This window comes from Tachypleus tridentatus, chromosome 12 (assembly GCF_004210375.1).
Source record: "Tachypleus tridentatus isolate NWPU-2018 chromosome 12, ASM421037v1, whole genome shotgun sequence".
Classification (NCBI taxonomy): domain Eukaryota; kingdom Metazoa; phylum Arthropoda; class Merostomata; order Xiphosura; family Limulidae; genus Tachypleus; species Tachypleus tridentatus.
Window position 1 is genome coordinate 3,775,808 of NC_134836.1, and position 20,577 is coordinate 3,796,384.

The 20,577-nt window shown below is 34.5% G+C and overlaps 1 protein-coding gene across 3 annotated transcripts in view; it reads left to right on the forward strand.

Annotated features, from left to right (window-relative positions):
• The first annotated feature begins 7,365 nt into the window (after positions 1–7,365).
• Positions 7,366–20,577, forward strand: part of LOC143233744 (rhomboid-related protein 3-like) — a 141,533-nt gene continuing 128,321 nt past the window's right edge. For all 3 annotated transcript variants that reach the window (XM_076470333.1, XM_076470334.1, XM_076470335.1), the window contains exon 1: positions 7,366–7,560. The gene's annotated coding sequence lies outside the window, so the exon portion shown is untranslated. The remainder of the gene's footprint in view (positions 7,561–20,577) is intronic.

The following is a 20,577-nucleotide window of genomic DNA, read 5'->3' on the forward strand; positions in this document are numbered from 1 at the left end:
CTTCATAAAAGTTGTTTTGGCTTTAATAACAAATTTTCCATAATTAATCAACGTAGCTTTCGAAAATAATATTAGTATTTTCTATAACGAAAGGATTTTTTACAAATCTGGAATAAAAACACTCTTATTCAGATCAAATGTAGAAAAACTTTACCACAAATATAATATACTATGTGTGGGTCATTTACACAACCTATTATTGCCACTGCAACGAATAAATAATATTGAAAAGAAAAATAATGTCAAATTGCACACACAAACAAATACTATCTAGAAATGTCACACCATGTGGCCTGTTAGCCGTTATATACTCACGGTCTGTTTCTCGTGGGCTCTAGAACGATCAATAAGACTCTCACGTTGCGATTGGTCTAAAATATCTATAGCCAGTGGTTGTCAAAATTTTAAGAATAACAAAATGTGACCCGATTTCAATGAAAATGATTCACTTACGTATAGATATATGCGTCGTTTTGTGAAAAATCTGTACATGATGGGGAACAATGAATATCATTTTTGAATTCAGCGTACATGGATTCAAGACTATAAAACCATTGCAGGCCTGTGTAATCATAAGAAAGAAGAAACACACAATGTCGGTCTCTACAGATTTTGTACATATGTTGTTGTTTTCCGCACAATAAAAATTATCTATGGCGTTTTGAATTTTTAACCTTTAGCCCCCCTCCTCCTCCCCGATTGCATAGCAATAAATCTATTGAAATATAATGCTGAATACCGGGTTTCAATACCGCTGGTGGGTACAGCATAAGCAGTTCGGTAGGTAACTTTGCGCTGAACTACAAAAAAATAAACACTGCGTTTAAACTACTGCATTTTATAAAAATTTCAGGTTTTTCTAAAAGGTGCATTGACAAGCTGTTAAAGTTCTATCTTCTTTCTTAGCGTCCCCCACTAGTACAGCGGTAAGTCAATAGATTACAACGCTAAAATCAGGGGCTCGATTCCCCTCCGAAGACTCAGCAGATAGCGCGATGTGGCTTTGCTGTAAGAAAACACACACACACACTCTTTTCTAGGTGATAAAATAATTACAGCTTTTCTTTTAGCATAAAAACATTCTTAACTATTTCATTAAATCTCAAATTACCAATGTTATACATTTATATGTCGTTCAGAACTTGTGATGTATTTTGCATCCTATTAAGTAATTTTATTTATATTTTTGTTTGTTACTGCATTAAAACAGTTTAAAGGTTTCACGTAAAGGGACAAATTACAATATTAAAATAATTTTTTTAAGTTAACTTGTTTTCTTTTCATACGTTTTTAATGACATTATAACCCAGAAACTGTTCGGTGTATAAGCACTGTAGAAAAATGTGTTTAAAAAAAGGTGATGAAATTTCACCTGCAAACAGTCATGCATTCTTAAACACAAACTGTCGAACGAACGTTTAATGGTTCTGACCCAAGTTGCTACCAAGAAGCTTTTGCTTTACGCTTAGTGCCATTGTATGAGCAACAATAACATGAGAAGTGAAAAATGATATGGGAAATACACAACTGCTATTTCAAATATTGTCTTTTTTCACTAACTAAACGTACAGCAGCGCACAGCTTCTGAAGACTAAAGAGGCTTAATGAGGACACACAATAAATGTTGGATTGTGTGGTTCCTTATCGGGTGTGGTTGGTAAACAAGGAACAGATATTAAGAGGGTCACTCAAGTGTTTCAAGTGCAGAGAATTGTTCTTTTACGTGATAAAACTGTGACATTGTTTGCACTGCTATCTTCCACGTGTCACGTGCTCATACTGACCTCTATAGGGAATTGCAGAAGCGTGGCAAATTCGAGATTGTTTTCTTCTGGCTAGTATCACTTATAAACCGTTTGCCTTCTGTAATGAATGTGTACTTAATTGCTTTGTTCACTCTAACGTCTGACAAATATCCCTGGATGAGTTTTGGATATTTTCTTTAACGGGGTTATATATTATGCCTGTTATCCACTTGAAACCTTTCAATTTTCGTTTTAGTTTTATATACTACATTGGTTATGGCATCACAGTATTTTTAGTTTACCATAATCTTCTGTAAGGATGAAGTGTTCTTAAAAATGTCTTACTTTAACAAATAAATTGTTTTGCTACGGCTGTTCTATACTAACGGATTTTCAAGCTTTTGACGGTAGATAAACACAGCGCCACTTGAATCGAGTAAACCAGGTTTTTTTTATGTGTTCTTAAAAAAAGACCTTTTTTAAAACGTGAAAACTGGTTTTGTTTGTTTGTTTGGAAATTTCGCACAAAGCTACTCGAGGGCTATCTGTGCTAGCCGTCCCTAATTTAGCAGTGTAAGACTAGAGGGAAGGCAGCTAGTCATCACCACCCACCACCAACTCTTGGGCTACTCTTTACCAACGAATAGTGGGATTGACCGTCACATTATACACCCCCACGGCTGGGAGGGCGAGCATGTTTAGCGCGACGCGGGCGCGAACCCGCGCCCCTCGGATTACGAGTCGCACGCCTTACGCGCTAGGCCATGCCGGGCCTTTGTTTTGATAATTATACGCCAAGCTTTTAACAGGAGATAAATCCGACATTACTTAAACCAAGTAAATCATAATATAATATTTTTTTTGTAATTCACTGTAATTTTGTATATACGAACTACTTACTGCAGATAACAAATAACACTTATACAAAACTTATGTTGAGCCTGGAAAAACTTAATTATTTTTGTGGACTTATTGTAAGAATTATTCAGTAACATTAAAGACGTTCACAAAATGATTTGATAATTATGCTTGTCAAAATAATAACAATTATTAAAAATTCACAATCAGTTGATATTTAAATAATTTTTCTTGACTTTTTACCGCATTAGTAACTTGTAGGTTTTAATTATTTTCACTTTAATTGTAGGTTGAATCTTGTATTAGTTTTAAGTTATTTATTTAATTTCATTATAAAGTCACAATGGTTTAGTTCAGTTGCACAATGGGTTATCTGCTCTGTGGCCATTGAATGCATAGAACACCGAACTTAAAACGTCATAAATTTTCAAGCTTACCGTTGCCCCATAGGGATCAAGATACAGTGGAAGGCCAGTTGGGGCTATTTATAGATATACTGTAGTCCTTGTAATGTTTTGTGTCTTGTTAAATACACAAAACAAAGCTTACCCTTATTGTACCTATTAAAGGTACCAAAATAATAATAAATAATAATAATAAATTTATTAAGCAATAAATTAGACACAAAAAATCAAATATCAATATAAAACCATCAACAAAGAGTTAACTCGTCCTGTGATGGTTAAACACATAATAATGTAAAATCAAAACTTACAAAATCAATATAAAGTTCCCAGAATATTATCATCAGTATTTAAGATCCATTGTTTTAAGTATTTCTTTTGATTAACACGATTAATAGAAGATCTTATACTATAAGGAATAAAATTATGAATACGAGGTGCCAAATAAAGATATTGATGAAGTGTAACTGTTTTACGTGGTGTGGGTACATTAATTGGAAAAAAGATTGAAGTCGTGTAAAATATGAAGTGACTTTAAAAGGCCTATTAAAAGAAACATGCAATGTAGATAAAGCTAAAAAATATAAATAAAGTTTATCATATGAAAGAGGGGAGTTAAATTTACTGAAATCGGTATCAAGCCTATGAGTAAAAATAAGAGAGAACCCAGTTTTTTTTAGGATTATAAGCCTTAATACTTATTATAACTGAACCACTGCGGTACCATATAGTTTTTGATAGAATCATTATTAACCACTAGACTATCTTGTCTGTGCACTTGACTGTTCTTTGAGAAAAAAAAAACAACTAGTAAAATTGAATATTTTTAACTTTTTCAAATTCTCAACCACAAGCAATTACTTAAGTTGTTGATCCCCACCTACATACAAATTTCTTTTCTGTGTAAGTTTTAGCAACATTTAATATTGCTTCAACCAGCCATCGTGGTAAAGTTATTTAACAATTTTGAATTTATTTGAAGGCTGAAGGAAGTCGTCCAGAAAAATTGGTGATAACCTTTTTTTTAGAAAACCGTACTTAACAACTTTAAACATTATAAAGAATGAAAGATTTCCAGGGAAAACATTAATAGGCTGACTTCATAATGGCGTTAATTTTAGAAAACTGCAATGATGGGCACAATTATAAATATTCTCGTCATGTGAGAAGATTACATTTGTAGACATCAAGTTAGAAGTACATGGTTGCAATTTATAACTAAGAAACTTCAGCAAACTTATAAACTGCTATATGAGTACTAGATATGACGAAACTTCCATATAATAAACATTACTTTTTCTACTTCATTATTTAAAAAAAAAATTCGTTGGTCCTTTGCCAGGGGTACTTTCTTTGTTTATTCGTTGATTGCACTAAAATTGTTCGTTAATGTTCACACAGCAGTTTTTAAATAATGCACAAAAGTAGCGGCCATCAAAGGGTTTCGTCCTCTTTTCATAGTATAACATGATTATTTTTTATTGCACATGGTTTTCTTCCAATCAAGAGTCTAGTGGGTCAGCAGAGGGTCATGTCCTTTCTTAGGCCAGGCGACGTGGTAAAATAGAAGTAATGACTGGTTATAATGGATGAAGAAAAGACATTTTATATATATGTATATATGAGCAGAAGAAATGGGAAAGTGTTGAACCAACATTAGAAATATTCAAAAGCTGCTTTTGCTAGGTTTACTATAGGACTATCTTCATGATCAGGATCATTTGGTGGCAAGCAGAAGACATGAAAGTTCAACAAATGTTCTGCTGCTTAAGGTAAGATTGTCATGGCATGTCGTACAGGAAGAGAGAGACCGTTTTTAAAGATAGAAGCAGTGTAAATATAATTGAAATATTTCTAAGGTGTACCAGGATCCAATCCAAAGAAAAAGAGATATGTTCATAAAAATTAGTGAGATGGACCAACTATTTGTATGCTAAAAGCTATTCGGGGAGCATGGTGCTCCAGAATCTGTAGTCTGTGGTGAAGGGGGGTATAATGTGACATTGTTTATACATAATTCCACTCCAGCCTCCCTCACCCCCCACCCGAAAGTGCATGTTGGGTCATTAGAGGGAACCGGCTTCTTTTCGGCAACTTCAAAAACGTGTTTGGTGTGTGAGTTGTGTATAATGGATGGAAACGAGATGTACATAAAAGATGAAATTTATTTATTTTTCACGAAGAGAAGTGCAGGAGCTGCGTCTTAACCTCGATGGAGGACTGTTAGATCAAATATTGGTGCTTCATTGTAGTTGGAGTCATGACAAAGATTTAATGAATACTCGACCATAGGGTAAAACTTCAGATCATAATGGTTACGGATAATACATGAGCAGTTGTATATTTGGGAATGATGAAAAATATTCCGAAAAGGAAACTGAATATAATGGAATGATGGTCGTTAAGTTTACTTAATCTGTGATTAATGAAAAGTAAATGAAACGATTTTTAAGTGATATAACTACATTTAAAAATGGATTTTTCATAAAGAAGCAATATAGTCAGGGTAACTCTTTGGAAGAGACATCTCATACAAGTTGAAAAGGTGTTCGAGGAAGCATTTTCGTGGAAGATGAACTGTGGAGTTTAACAAGCTAGAGAGAATGATATCTTGAATCTGGATCTAACGTTTGTTACATTTGATACAAAACTTTTGAAGGTTATAAAATACTGTTAAAAATGTGATTCGATCATACAACTCAATGGGATTGGGTAGCCCGATTTTTTAAAGCCATATGAAGGGCGTATAATTCAAAAACAACAACTTCATCAAGAAAAAAAAAAGAGTCAGACACACATGAAGTATTGCTTCAATTTTGTTATTTGTGATTTTAGTAATGGAATAAAGTAGACGTTTTTTGGAAAAAGTTGGAACTTTGCTGCTGAGACAAAACCAAATCGTTTTATTGATAGCGCTAGTAATGATAAAAACTTGTGTCTTTAGTGAAGATAGTTGAAATACAAATGTATTGCTACGTTGCTGCTGAGATTAAGAAAAAGTCGAAACTAGTTATTATTATACAAATTGCTAGCTTATAGTGATATTTAAAAGATATAATGTAATATATAGAAAAGCGACGTGAAATTACTGTTATTATAATATCCTGCTTTGTTACTATTTCTTGTCGGACACGTCACACAATTGTGTAATCAATGCTTAAATATTGGTTATTTACATCCAGTGTAAAAGTCTTTTACCCAAAGTTGAAAAATTCCAGAGACAAGTGAATCGGATGTGATGAATGTTACTGATTCTATTTGTTTTTTGTTGTTTTTTCTTATGCGTGTTTTTTTATGGGGGGGGGATAGAGGGGGCACAACCAGTTATCAAGTTGTAATGGGTTGTTTTGAATTTTGCGCAAAGCTACACAAGGGTTATCTGCGCTAGTCGTCCCTAATTTAGCAGTGTGAGAATGACAATTCTTGGGTTACTCTTTTACAAACGAATAGTGGGATTAACCATAACATTATAACACCCACACGCCTGAAAGGGCGAGCATGTTTGGTGTGACAGGGATTGCAATCTGCAATCCTTAGATTATGAGTCGAGCGCCTTAACCACCTGGCCATGCAGGGTCCGAGTTGTAATGAACTCTTATCATTACTAGCTACTGTTCACTCTTAAAATCTGCAGAAGTCGCATACTTATTCGTATCAGTGATTACACTTTGTTCATTAGTTTCAACCAGGAAATAAAGTACAAGAATTACGTTCCTTTCCTATGATTTCACGGTAATTTCACAATAATACAGTGACTGTGCAAGTGAAGTACAGCAGATTTTTTGTCCGACTGGCAGGACAATGACCCGACCAGTTCGAACGCAAGTTAAAATTGATAAGTATAAATATTTTGTAGTTTTTAACATATTAAATCTTCCTATGTAAGAGATATCTATGAAAACTCATGCACTATTTTAGGTAATTTTTCCTGTTAAATTTTATGTTCATTCGTATTTGACACCAAAGCTTGCTCGTGTTCTTCCCTATATTCGAACTTAACACTTTTAGAACCAGTTTTAATAATTTTCAACCTTTCACGGATGGCTGATAAGGAGAAAATGAACGTGAGAGCTTGGTCTACTTTAAAATTACCACTTTCTTCTGCTATTTCAAAATTGTAATGGTTTAGTTAGTAAATAATTTTCCTTCAGAACAATAACATTTGTTTGAAAGAAAGATTCTATCTTAAAATTACATAATAAGGTACAAGTTATACGCCTTCAGTATAGGACACCACTAAAAGGTACCGTACCTACACACTGGGAGCGAGATGAATTTAACAATAACCCGCGAGATGGAGCTCTTAAATAACTCCCCCACTTGAACTTGGACTCTTCCTGCACTGGATACGCTTTGGCGTCTGCTGTCAAAAGGCAATGTTTCATGTAAGGCCACACTCCACTCAAGCACTTGACATTCTGCAGTGAACGCTGGGTTCCAGCATATTTTCGGAATGGTTATATCGTGGTAAAATAATCTGGATAATGAACGGCTGTGGTCAGAGCCAAGAAGTGTTCGAGATGTCTTAAAGTAAAAAGTGAAGTGCTACTTAGGTAAGTTTATAGGATATTCACTAACGCAGCGCGTTAACGGTCTGTAAGGTGACTCATCCACTGGGAAACATCCATGTTTTGTCGTCTGTATATATATGTCATTTGAACACGATATTTACTATATTTTTGTTTTCTATAGTTTTACTTGTTTCTTTTGTTATGGGAACGTAATAAATTATCATAAGAGTGAAAGAAAAACAACTGACTGAATGTTTAAACGTTTAGAAATGCAGTGTTTCAAAGTTCATATACTTAATGGATCTTGAATGTTTTACATAGCATTTATATTACATTGAATTTTAGACACAATAGTTTAGTTTTCAATAATTGATACTTTTGGAATTAATTAAGTACAAGCTTGTGTAGTTTAATTTGTAGTGACATGTCAAGTCATTCATTCCCATTTTACTAAATACATTATATAGTGCAGCGGTAAGTCTACGGATTTACAACGCTAAAATTAGGGATTTGATTACCCTCCGTGGGCTCAGCAGATAGCCCGATGTGGCTTTTCTACAAGAAAACACACACACACACACACACACACTTCACTCTTTATCATGATAGTTTTATCATATTGAAAATAAACGCTTTTGAACACAACTTAAAGCTTTCAATGGTTTCAATAATGTTTATCATAAAGAAGTCAGAAGAATAAAAAAGGTGATGGAAGCTACTGTTAAATTTGTATTATCATTTCCAACTATTGTTTCTATGCAGTTTTTAAAGGTAGTTCTTATGGAGAATAACCTGTATTGAGTTAGTTAGTTTTTTAAGAAGAACATATTGTGCCCGAGTTAACTAATTCTTAGGAATAATATCCTGTGTCCGAGTTAATTCTTAGGAAGAATATTCTGTATTCGAGCCAATTAGTTTTTAGGTAAAATATCCTGTGTTGAGTCAGCTAGTGTTTAGGTAGAATATCCTGGCTACACAGGTCAGCAGCTAGATTTCCTCACCATAGAATAATAGATGCGGAATTTCTATGCTGCATATCGTATATCCTGTTTGTATATACATGATTATATATATATGTATATACATTGTTATCAGTAGAGGCAGAGTTAGATATACTTAAATTTGTACCGATGTTTCCACTATGCTGTATATCGTACGTATGTCATGTTCATACTAAAGTACGCACTAGTGTTCTCTCTGTGCTGTGTACCGTGTTCATATTACAGTTATCCTTATAGACTTGGCTAGAGTATATTGGATAGTAACTTCATCAATACATATAGATATCAGTGCGCTGTTGTCGTGATGAATCATGAGACTTCTAACACGTTCTTTCTGGTATCTAACAAACTTAACGTCTTCTATTTTTTCTTTAATTGGAGGTAATATGTAGACACTAGGTGTCAGTATTGTATCATTCTGTAATTAACTAACACATTGCTTCTTGATAATTTTATATGTATCACTTGTTTTTTACTGGAAATAATGTCTGTTGTGTAAACAAATGTGTTCATATTTTACCTGTTAACACATTATTTATCTCCTGGAATCTTTGTAGTCTAATATATTATATGTTGAGTTTATTTTTCTTTTATTTTCTTATCTGAGGCCTAACTTGGCCAACGTGTATGCTTAATAGAACTGCTTACGTGCTCGTGTTTTATTTTTATTCTCTTATTATTTGGGAGTGTCCGGCTTGAGCTTCAAGAGTACAACACCCCCTTTATTTCTGTTTTTTCCTATAATTTCCTTCCAAATGTTCTTGTTAGAGGCTAGGGCTAGTTGACTTCTGTGTACGAGGTGTATCCCGCAGCTTTTACTATCCATGTTTGCTCAAGATGCGGAGTCAAAGTTAATGAGGTGTGTTTTACATTCTAAGGCAATATCGTTAGCACAGAAAATATATTATTTCACATAAAAAACTTTAAATGAGACTTACCTAGCAGTTTGTCTTCATACTCAGGTACAGATCATATAAGGTGCAGAGAAATAGATAAAAAAATTAATAAATTCATTGGATTAGTCGATTTTTAAGAATATAAATGATTATTTGTTGTTCTAAGGTTCTGATTCCTTTTATTTTTCTTTACAGCGTACGAAAACTTTCAAAAACGTAAAAAATTATATATTTTAAAACACCACTTTTGCAAAGCTGTTAAATCAATATTGTTACACAGCACGATAAAATCATTAAAACAATATTGAGAATGCAATAACTAAGCTGTATTATTTTGCTTTGTTTGTGCAATTACATAAATGTTGCTGATGCTGATCTGTATTTGCATTTGTTTTCTCTGTTGCTATAGTTTCGTGCATCGATTAGCAGTCTTGGTCTCGACTTCATATAAAAACACAGTTCTCTCTTATTTAAACTGGGAACATGGTGTAAGAAAGATAATAATAAGATAAGGTAAAAGGTATTAAGTAACTAAATAACGTGTGTGTGTATGTATGTATATATATATATAGTAGCACTAGGATACTAAGGGCCAAGTGTCTGCTTGTGGTCATTGGTTGGAAATTGGTGACGGTGCTACCACACTACCTGTACAGCGCACAGACAAACGTGTGCAAAAGAACATCATAAGTGTATGGAAGAGAGGCTGTGCTTTGGCCGATGATAATTTCTTGTATAGCGTCTAAACATAACCACAAGTCAATCAATATTGATAAATTTGTTAAAACAATATTGTCACTCAATATTAAGTAAAACTAATAAGGCTTTGCGGTTAGAACGATTCGCGAGTTCTTTTACTGTCATTATCCTTCTTATACATTGTTTATTTTATCTTTTACTGTCGTTATCATTCTTAAACGTTGTCTATTTTAATCTCAAACTCATGAATATTGTCTAATTTATTTCTTGTTTTAACGTCACGCTTCTTCATGAAATGCCACAGACTAAATAATTTTGAGGCCAATTTAATGTACTCAAAATTATGTATATAGCTGTAACGGCGAGGAAAGACTGTTATTTAAAATTTGTCATTTACTTTTACTTGAGGTTCGGCATGGCCGGATGGTTAGGGCTCTTGACTCACAACTGAGGGACACTGGCTCGAATCCTCTTTACACCAAACATGTTCGCCCTTATAGCCGTTTCATAAACGATTAACAGGTCATATGACGTGTCATTTCTGGATAGTGCTTTTGTGCGTGCACTTTGATACAATTATGTTTTCATTTCAGTATTATTTATTCGTCACTATGACAACAAGAAATTGTGTAAATGATCCAAACATATTCTGTTATATTAGTTGGGGGTTATAATAATGTCACGGTCAATCCCACTATTCGTTGGTAAAAGAGTAGCCCAACAGTTGGCGGTGGGTGATGATGACTTGTTGCCTTCCCTCTAGTCCTACAGAGCTACACTGGAGACAGCTATCTTAGATAGCCCTCGTGTAGCTATACGCTAAATTCACACAAAAAAACAAACACGTTTTTGGTTGTATAATAAGTACAGTGAAGTTTAAACCTATTTTTAATCTGAAAACAAAAGAGTTAAAACATGATATATATGAATTGAACTTCTCGAGTAAGTCGCACAAATTTCCTTAAAGAGCTGGCATTGTATAGCTCGAGATTTTTGTCAGATTCAAAAACAAAAGCCACAAGGATACAAATATGTAAAAATACCAAAATGATGCTGTGAAAATATTGTTTTGGGCCAACAGGTAGAGTCACTTATCGAAACAAATTGACCAACAGCTGTTGAACTTGGATACATTAATAAATGTAAAATTTATGCCGAAGAAATACGAAACATTCTATTTGCAACCTAATGATACAATAAATTAAGTTGAATTCGTTGATTTAGTTGAATTTGATTAAACGAGTAAACGCATAGAATGTAACTGTGTAGAATTAACTGATGAGGTTATCACCAGGGACGAAACAAATTTAAAAAACCTGCGCAATGTCAATTAAACCCTTATATTTTGATATTGACTTACTTTCTTTGTTTTGAATTTCGCACAAAGCTACTCAAGGGCTATCTGCGCTAGCCGTCCCTAGTTTAGCAGTGTAAGACTAGAGGGAAGGCAACTAGTCATCCTCACCCATAGCCAACTCTTGAGCTACTATTTTACCAACAAATAGTGGGATTGACCGTCACATTATAACGCCCCCACAGCTGAAAGGACGAGAATGTTTGGTGCGACGGGTATTCGAACCCGCGACCCTTGGATTACGAGTCGAACGCCTTTACCCACTTGGCCATGCCGGGCCTGATATTGAGTAAGTTCATGTTTAAAAGTATCACTATTTTCAAAATTCAAATATAGGCATTTTTTAAGGGATTCAAAGCTGTTTTTTACATATCTGCAAAATTAAATATATTTAAACATGTATGAAAAAGTCCGTATTAATAATTAGAAACAAATGTATATAAACGTCTATAAGAAATTAAGCACTTAAATTATAGCACTATAAGAAATTAATGTGACGGTTAATCCAACTATTTGTTGGCAAAAGAGTATCGTAGGAGTAGGCGGTGGGTGTTTATGACTAGCTGTCTTCCCTCTAGTCTTACAGTGCTAAATTAGTGACTGCTAGCAAGATAACTCTTCTGTAGCTTTGCGCATAATTTAAAACAGAGAAAAATCAAAACCTTTAAGGTCTAAATTTTTACATATTTTTCATCCTGCAATGTGACATTTTAAACACATCTGAACGATGATTTAAATGTAGGCCCGGCATGGCCAAGCGCGGAAGGCGTGCGACTCGTAATCCGAGGGTCGCGGGTTCGCGCCCGCGTCGCGCTAAACATGCTCGCCCTCCCAGCCGTGGGGGCGTATAATGTTACGGTCAATCCCACTATTCATTGGTAAAAGAGTAGCCCAAGAGTTGGCGGTGGGTGGTGATGACTAGCTGCCTTTCCTCTAGTCTTACACTGCTAAATTAGGGACGACTAGCACAGATAGCCCTCGAGTAGCTTTGTGCGAAATTTCAAAACAAAAACGATTTAAATATAAGTCCACTTTATCAAATATCAAAAGCAGTACTTCACAATATTTTGCAATGCAATATTTGCTTTTTTAACGGTATATTTAGATCATAGTTTATGCACATTTTTACCCTTTAAAAGTATGTCTTAGATGCAGTTTCAATAGCTTGGTTGTCATTTTACCCATTAAATGTTGTAACTTTAACGATTTAATTTATGTTTTGTTTTTTAACTTAAAATGGTTATGTTATTTATTTTTATTCCAAATATTGTAACTGAAATTAGTGTATCTAAAATGTTGTGGAAGGAGTGCAACCTGAAAAAACAACAAAAAAAGTTTATTCGGACGATCTTTACGTAGAGGTCAGTAAAGCTGTGAGCCCTGTATATACGTAGAATGCAGATAGCTAGTCCACATGATCTGTAAAATAGACGAAAAAATTGTGTTTAACTACCCTTGACGAAAACAAAATAAAAATAAACTCGTGTTAGGAATAATTTTTCTGGAATGTGAGTTGAAGATCAGCAATCCCGGAACTGCTTGATAGGGCTGTTGAATCCAAATAAATTCTGTGTAGTGTGTCGGAGAGCGCACGTTGTTGAAAATAAACGTGTTGGAATTATGTCACGATTTTCGTAGCAGTTGATTTAAAACAATAACAGTTTCGTATTAATTTTATCCCAGTTTTTGGCCCAGATATAGACTTTATTATACTTTTCTGTAAGTCCACGACTCACGACCACCTTTCCTAACTGTTGCTGTTAAGAAAGAGTTTATTTATAACTAAACTATTAACTTTTTGTATATGTGATAACTGAATGTGAAATAATGTTACACATACATTCTGATTTATTAGCATAAAGAAAAGTCACCTTGCATTGTTGTACGACAACACATCTCACTTAGATACATGTTTAAAGGAGTATATTTGGAATGAGTTTATGAGAGTTATGGAGGTCGTGTTGTAATTCATTACCTCTAGTACCATTACGAAAGAGATTTAGTAAACCAAGTTTGAATGATTAAACCATATTAAGGAATTAGCTTGCTTGGGGAGATTGTTAAGATTAGAACTTTGGACAAAAATCCACCGATTACACAGGCCTGTAATAGTTTTATTGTCTTGAAATTTTTACATGTTCTACAAAACGTCATATCTCCTTTTACATAAGTGAATAATTCTCATAGAAATCGGGTCACATTTTATTATGCTTTAAATATTGACAACCACTGGCTATAGATTTTTTTAGACAAATCGCGACGTGAGAGTCTTATCGATTGTTATAGAATCCACAAGAAACACATTGTTAATACATAATGGGTTAATAGGTCTTATGACGTGTCATTTCTGGATAGTATTTATTTGTGTGTGCACTTTGATATTTTTGTTTTTCCATTTCAATATTATTTATTCGTCGCTATGACAATAAGAGGTTGTGTAAATGATCCAGACATATTCTTTGTTATGTGTGGTAAATTCGTTGTAAATTGGATCTAAATAAGAATGTTTTCGTCTTACCCAATTTGTAAAAAAGTCATTACGTGATATTTAAAAAAATGAATATTATTTTTCGAAATCTGCGTAGCTGAATTAAAGAAAATCCGTTATTAAAACCAAAACAACTTTTATTTATTAAGTTTAAATTCGCAGGCTTGTGCTATTAGTCAACGAACATATCTTTATTCACAAAGAAAACTTACCTGAAATGTAAAACGTCGATTGGGTAGTGCAAATCAGTCCACCTCCCTGGTACAGCGGTAAGTCACCGGATTTACAAAGCTAAAATCACGGGTTCGATTCCTCTCGATGAACTCAGCAAATAGCCTGATGTGGCTATGTGGTAAGAAAAAACACACACTGATAATCATATTGACGCAACATGGGTATACGAAGCATTTGAAGAATAAGGTGGTTAGTTTATTTCAAGTAGAAACTAATATGAGAATAAATAAATGTGTTTATTCAAAGAAAAGCAGATAGTGCCTTGTGGTCGGATATAGCTCATAATTAACCTTTTATATCTAGTATTAACTGGTCCTTCTTCAGTATCATTTAATATTTCTTATAAAAAAACCTCAGCAATTAGTGAGTGAGTTTATAACGCTAAAAATCAAGTTTCGATGCTGCATTTGTATTTCGCACAAAGCTACTCGAGAGCTATCTGTGCTCGCCGTCCCTAATTCAGCAGCGTAAGACTAGAGGGAAGGTAGCTAGTCATCACTACCCACCACCAATACTTGGGCTACTCTTTTACCAACAAATAGTGGGATTGACCGTCACATTATAACGTCCCCACGGCTGAAAGGGCGAGCATGTGTAGTGTGACCGGGATTCGAACCCGCGACCATCGGATTACGAGTCAAACGCCTTAACACGCTTGGCCATGCCGGGCCGTTGTTTCGATACTAGTGGAGAGCATAGCACAGATTGCGCATCGTGTATCTTCGCGGTTAACAACCAGCGAAGAAATAAATAAATCAAGAAAAGGATTAAGTTATATGTCTAACAGTTGTAAGCGAAGCAAAATTAATTTTCAAATACCCAACTATAGGTTTAGTGTAAGACGATGGGCAGAATCTCTTCAAAAGTTCTTTAATAGACTATGTGAAAATGTAAGTTGTATAGGCTAGAACCATCCACTTGCTACCTAGTTGGAAAGTTTACATGTAAATATAGTGTGAAATTCTGTGCCTTCAGCTTTCAGGTAGGTGGATGCAGCGTCTTCAACAAGGGTGGATGTAAGGAATTCCTAATATTAGGCTGAAGGGTAAAGCTTAGCCTAGGGAACTACGTTAGACAGATTGAAGTCGCAATTATATATGTAAAAACGGCTCGTTTGGGTTGAGAAATTTTTTTACATAGAGGGGCGAACAGCATTTCGACCTTCTTCCGTCATCTTTAGGTTCACAAAGAAAGAAAGAGGTAACTGACCGGAAGCTGACCGCATGTTTGAAACTGGTTGTCTAACTGAGTGTCGGAATGCAGATGTTAGATGTTTGAATATATAATATTATATTATTTATTCTATTATTTTTAATATAGATATAAAGGTGTTCCTTTGTATTGGTTTATTTTGGGCTTAAGTTGTTGTATAAGTAAGGCTTCTTTAATTTTGCGTCTGTTTATGTTTGTTTCTTTATTTAGTATTTGAGTGTTTTCTATGGTTATGTTGTGTTTATTTGACTTGCAGTGTTCGAAAACGTGTGAAGGTGACTTTTTATGTTCTTTAAATCTGGTTTCCATTGTCATATTTTGTTACTAGTTTTTGCCAAATGTTGGTTATTTTTCTGCTGATGTCGGGAATATATGGTATGCAGCAGTATATGGTTTCGTGATTTTTTGATCCGTGAGATATATTTACTTTTGTTGGTTAATTTTGCTTTCTGTCTAGGTGTGTGCGTATAATGTTTTCTACGGTTTGTGGAGGAAACTTATTGATGTTGATGAAGTATTGTTTTATTTTGTCTAATTCATCGTTAATTTTATCTGGTGAGCATAGTTTTATGGCTGTGTTTATTTGGTTTCTTAGTATTTTGAGATTTTGTTTTGTTTCATGTGCTGAGTCCCAAGGAATGTATAGTCCAGTATGGGTGATTTTTCGGTGGATTTCTGTTTTAAATTGTGTGTCGATTCTTGTAATTTTGAGTTTAAGAAATGATATTTGATTGCTTTCTTCCTGTTCACATGTGAAGTTAATGTTGGGATGTATAGCGTTAATGTAATTGAAAAAATTAAGTGTGTGTTCTGTAGATGTGAATCCCGCAACCGTGTCATCTACATATCTGTACCAGTATAGTGGTGGATGTAATGCTGCGTTAATTGCTTGTGCTGCAACTTGTGTCATAAAAATATTGGCTAGAACTGGTGATACTGGGTTGCCCATGCTTAGGCCATTTGTTTGTATATAGTTGTGGTTGTTGAACATGAAGTTTGTCTTCATCGTGGTGAATTCTGTGAGGGTTTCTAATTGGTTGATGGGAATGTCTATAGATGGGTTAGGGTCTCGGATATAGAGTTCTAAGGCTATCTTGCAGGTTTCAGCGGTTGGAACTTCTGTAAAGAGAGATATAACATCGAAACTGGCCATTAAGGCTTTATGATTAAGTTGATTAAGATTAGATTTGAAATTAAAAGAGTGTTTGATGAAAGAGCTGGCTGATGTTACATATTTGGAGAATGCCCATGCTATGTATTTACCAAGATTGTAATTAAACGATTCATATGTGGACATTATTGGTCGTAATGGACAATCTGGTTTATGAGGTTTGGGAACACAAACAAATTTAAACCAATACACACAAATCCAACAAAGACATACGAAACGCAACTAAACAAAATACTACTAAAAATGAAAAAAGTCAACACAATTTCACAAACACTTTATTCCTACCTACACAAAACCGACTCACGCACACCACAAATATACGACATCCCCAAACATAATTCGGCGATTTTCTGGTGGTATTGTGACATTTCATTTTAATACTAATGATTCTTCTTAAACAGAAGAAACTTGGTATTCCATTGGAGGTGCTGTGACACTTCAATTTAATAGAGGTAATTTGGTTTTTCACAAATGGTACAATGATAAATAATTTTAATAGTGATTATTTAGTGTTTCTCTACCGTTGTTGCTCATAATCTAAACAGTAATAAGTCAGTGTTTTACTGCTGGTGTAGTGACATGTTCTTCAAAATAGTAATTTATTCTCCCACTAAGGATGATGTCCACATGATTTTAATAGTAATGATTCGGCGTTCCACTGGTAGTACTGTGATATGTTTTGCTTGTGATGATCTAATGCTCCACTAGTCGCGGTAATTTGGTTTTTCACATAATTTTCGTGATGGTAATTTGGAACTCCATTGCTGACAATAGGAAAAATGATTTTATTTCTGGTAATTATAAGAGTCACAATTATAACTGTATGTCTTACTGTGAAGCATATTTATTCCTGATAATTACAAGAGTCACAATTATAACTGTACGTCTTACTGTGAAGCATATATTTATTCCTGATAATTACAAGAGTCAGAATTATAATTGTATGCTTCACTGTTTATTAAGCAGCACATTATTTTCTATTAAAAGGTTCTTATGTGAATATAGTTAAAACGCTTAAACTACCAACATTTTTAGTACACATTTAGACACTCATTTTGCACCGTCATTTATTCTTAAACAAACACTCCCGAGTATAACATGATTCGTCGTCGAAACATCTGGGGTCTGTTTTAAGACCGTTGACGGTCTCAGAATAAGTTTTAAAATGTGTAATTAAAAACGTTGATCTTTTGAGTGTTTTAGTTACATTATTTAATTACTGGTAGTTGTACGCCTTAGAGCAGTATATTGTTTATCGTGCTATACTACACTACTAATAATGCAACACATTGTTTTATTATTATTGTATACCACATTGTTTTGGAGCTTTTTATCCTATCACTTGATATTTACTGTTAGCAGTGTACATTTATTTCTGAGTGTGAATGGTACAAGATAAATAATTCCTTATGTTTAGAGAAAGCGTGTGAAAGTTTGTTCACGAGTGAGTTAGTTTCAAAGTGTTGTGTTCGTCCAAGAAACGTGTTTCTAGTTTATTTTGTTTTTCATTGTAAATATCGTAGACGTCATCAGAGTGTGTATGCAACGTTTCTAGTCCTAGTCGTAACATACGACCTAATCACAGGATTCAGGAACTGACCGCAGGTTTCTGACGTCACAAAGACTGAATGAATCATGCTTGTACTTCTGTGGGGCTCGTGCACCTAGAAGTGACTCATCAAGACCTTCCTTCCCCTCACGTCAGTTTTATATCAATAGTTTCTTCTTTTTTGTTCATAAATATAAGATGCTCACTAGCTGTACCTCTCATTGAAAAATATCACCTGGTAATGAAAATAAATCGTGAATACCACTTAATTATAAACTGTAGATTTGTTAGAACAAAAAGCAATTGCAACAATTATGTTTTATTTTATAAAAGAATCATTTATTCAAGTACATAAAATCATACCGAACTTTGTAGAGATACAGTTTAAGTATATACATACATAACAAAAGGCCATTATGCACATTTTTATAAGATAAACATTTACGTTATGCGTCGTTGTTTAGAGATGGATGATTCGTAACAAAACTCTCGAGGGAAACTCGACTCTTAATTCCGTTGTGCTGAATATAAGCTTCGAGCACCCTCTCTTGTGCGTGGTAACATAGACACTGAACAAGTCGTGTTTTCAAATTAATGAGGTGTGTGTGGTTTCTTGATAACAGATGGAAATTAGTGAAATTTTGCGACTGTTGTAATCAATGTTAAGAGTTCTGTAAACTATGTGGTGCTGATGCTTTAGTTTATTTATTAACGCATTAAACGTTGTTCCTCTATACTCGTTAATTTTGAATGGCTTCAAATTATTATTATCATTACTTATTACATCTCCGTCTAAATAGTTTAGTCAAAGCAAAATATCCATGATGGTGAAATGATTTATGACACTTAAGTTCATGTATGAGTTACAAAAAATATTAAGAGACCTGAAGGAGAGAAAACCTAGTTAAATTTAACCAAAGATACATAGTATTATTATAAATAGTGTTATTATAAATGATATTATTATAAATAGTGAAGTTTTATTTACGTTATTACCATACTAAAGAAAGACCAAAACTACTTAAAATCCAGTTTTACAAAATATAATTTTATTAGTTAAGGTTTTTGAACTTACTCGAGTGTTGGAGAAATAAGCCAGTTTGTGTTACGTGACTACGTCATGTGAAAGCGGTTACTTTTGTTGTTTTGTCAATGTAAGACACAGACGTTTTCTTAATTTGCTAAGATCGTGAAAGATATTTCGCACTCTAAAACAATTGTCACCTGAAGTGCAAACGATCGGGCATTTAGTTTATTCTATTTAAAATTCTATCATGCAGTATATTTCAAGTTATCAAATGAATTACGGAATAAAATGGCCTGACATGATTTTCAGCGTACGGAGCTGTGAGTCCGAGGGTTCATGGCTCATGTCTCATACATAATTTTTAGTGTGTCAGGCTGTGAGTCCGAGGGCTCATGCTTCGTGTCTCGTTATTGTAAAATCGTGCTCTGCACTTTGGGACAACAGGTCTATCGTAAGCAAGACGATCGACGCTACTGGTTAATTAGAGTATTCCCATAGTTGATGATGAGTGTTATTATTGTTTGTTTGTTTGTTTTGAATTTCGCGCAAAGCTACTCGAGGGCTATCTGCGCTAGCCGTCCCTAATTTAGCAGTGTAAGACTTGAGGGAAATCAGCTAGTCATCACTACCCACCGCCAACTCTTGGGCTACTCTTTTACCAACGAATAGTGGGATTGTCCGTCACATTATAACGAACCCCACGGCTGAAAGAGCGAGCATATTTGGTGTGACGGGAATTCAAACTCGCAATCCCTCAGATTACGAGTCGAGTGCCTTAACCACCTGGCCATGCCGGCCCAGGGTGTTATTAACTAACTGCCTTTCTCTAGTTATCAATTCAATATTAGGCCTTGTGCAGCTTTTTACCTTCGTTTTTCTTTTTTGCAAATGTTTGAAATAAAGAAGCAGTAGTGCAAGAGATTTTCCAAACTGTCCACCAGTTATGGCTAACATTTAAAGAAGTCATCTGGAAGTTTCATTCATGCAGAAAGTCATGGATTAATCTAAGTGAATCTTTTACAAGACTGTTGCGAATTGACAAGCCAGTTGACGGACACATCAGGTCATCCGTAATAACACCATACGACAGCTATATATCGATTCTGGATCGTCGCAATCATGGCTTACCTGCTCTGAGATTGGAAAGCTTGCTTGTAGCCGCAACTAAACAGTAACGGATTCATCGATACACAGAAACGTCTTAGGAATTTTGTATTTGTATCCACCTATATAGATGATGTGCGAAATCCTTTTGTCTACTTATGCAATTACAAAAGTAAAGCAAAAGCATGTTATGGGTCAACGTGAGTATCAAATTCTTCTGGTGTCATACAAACATACTTTACGGTACATGTGTTGCCTCCAATAATTTGATTCGCAGAAACCACAAGTAATTGTATAAGCATAACTAAATTTGATAGGTTTTGT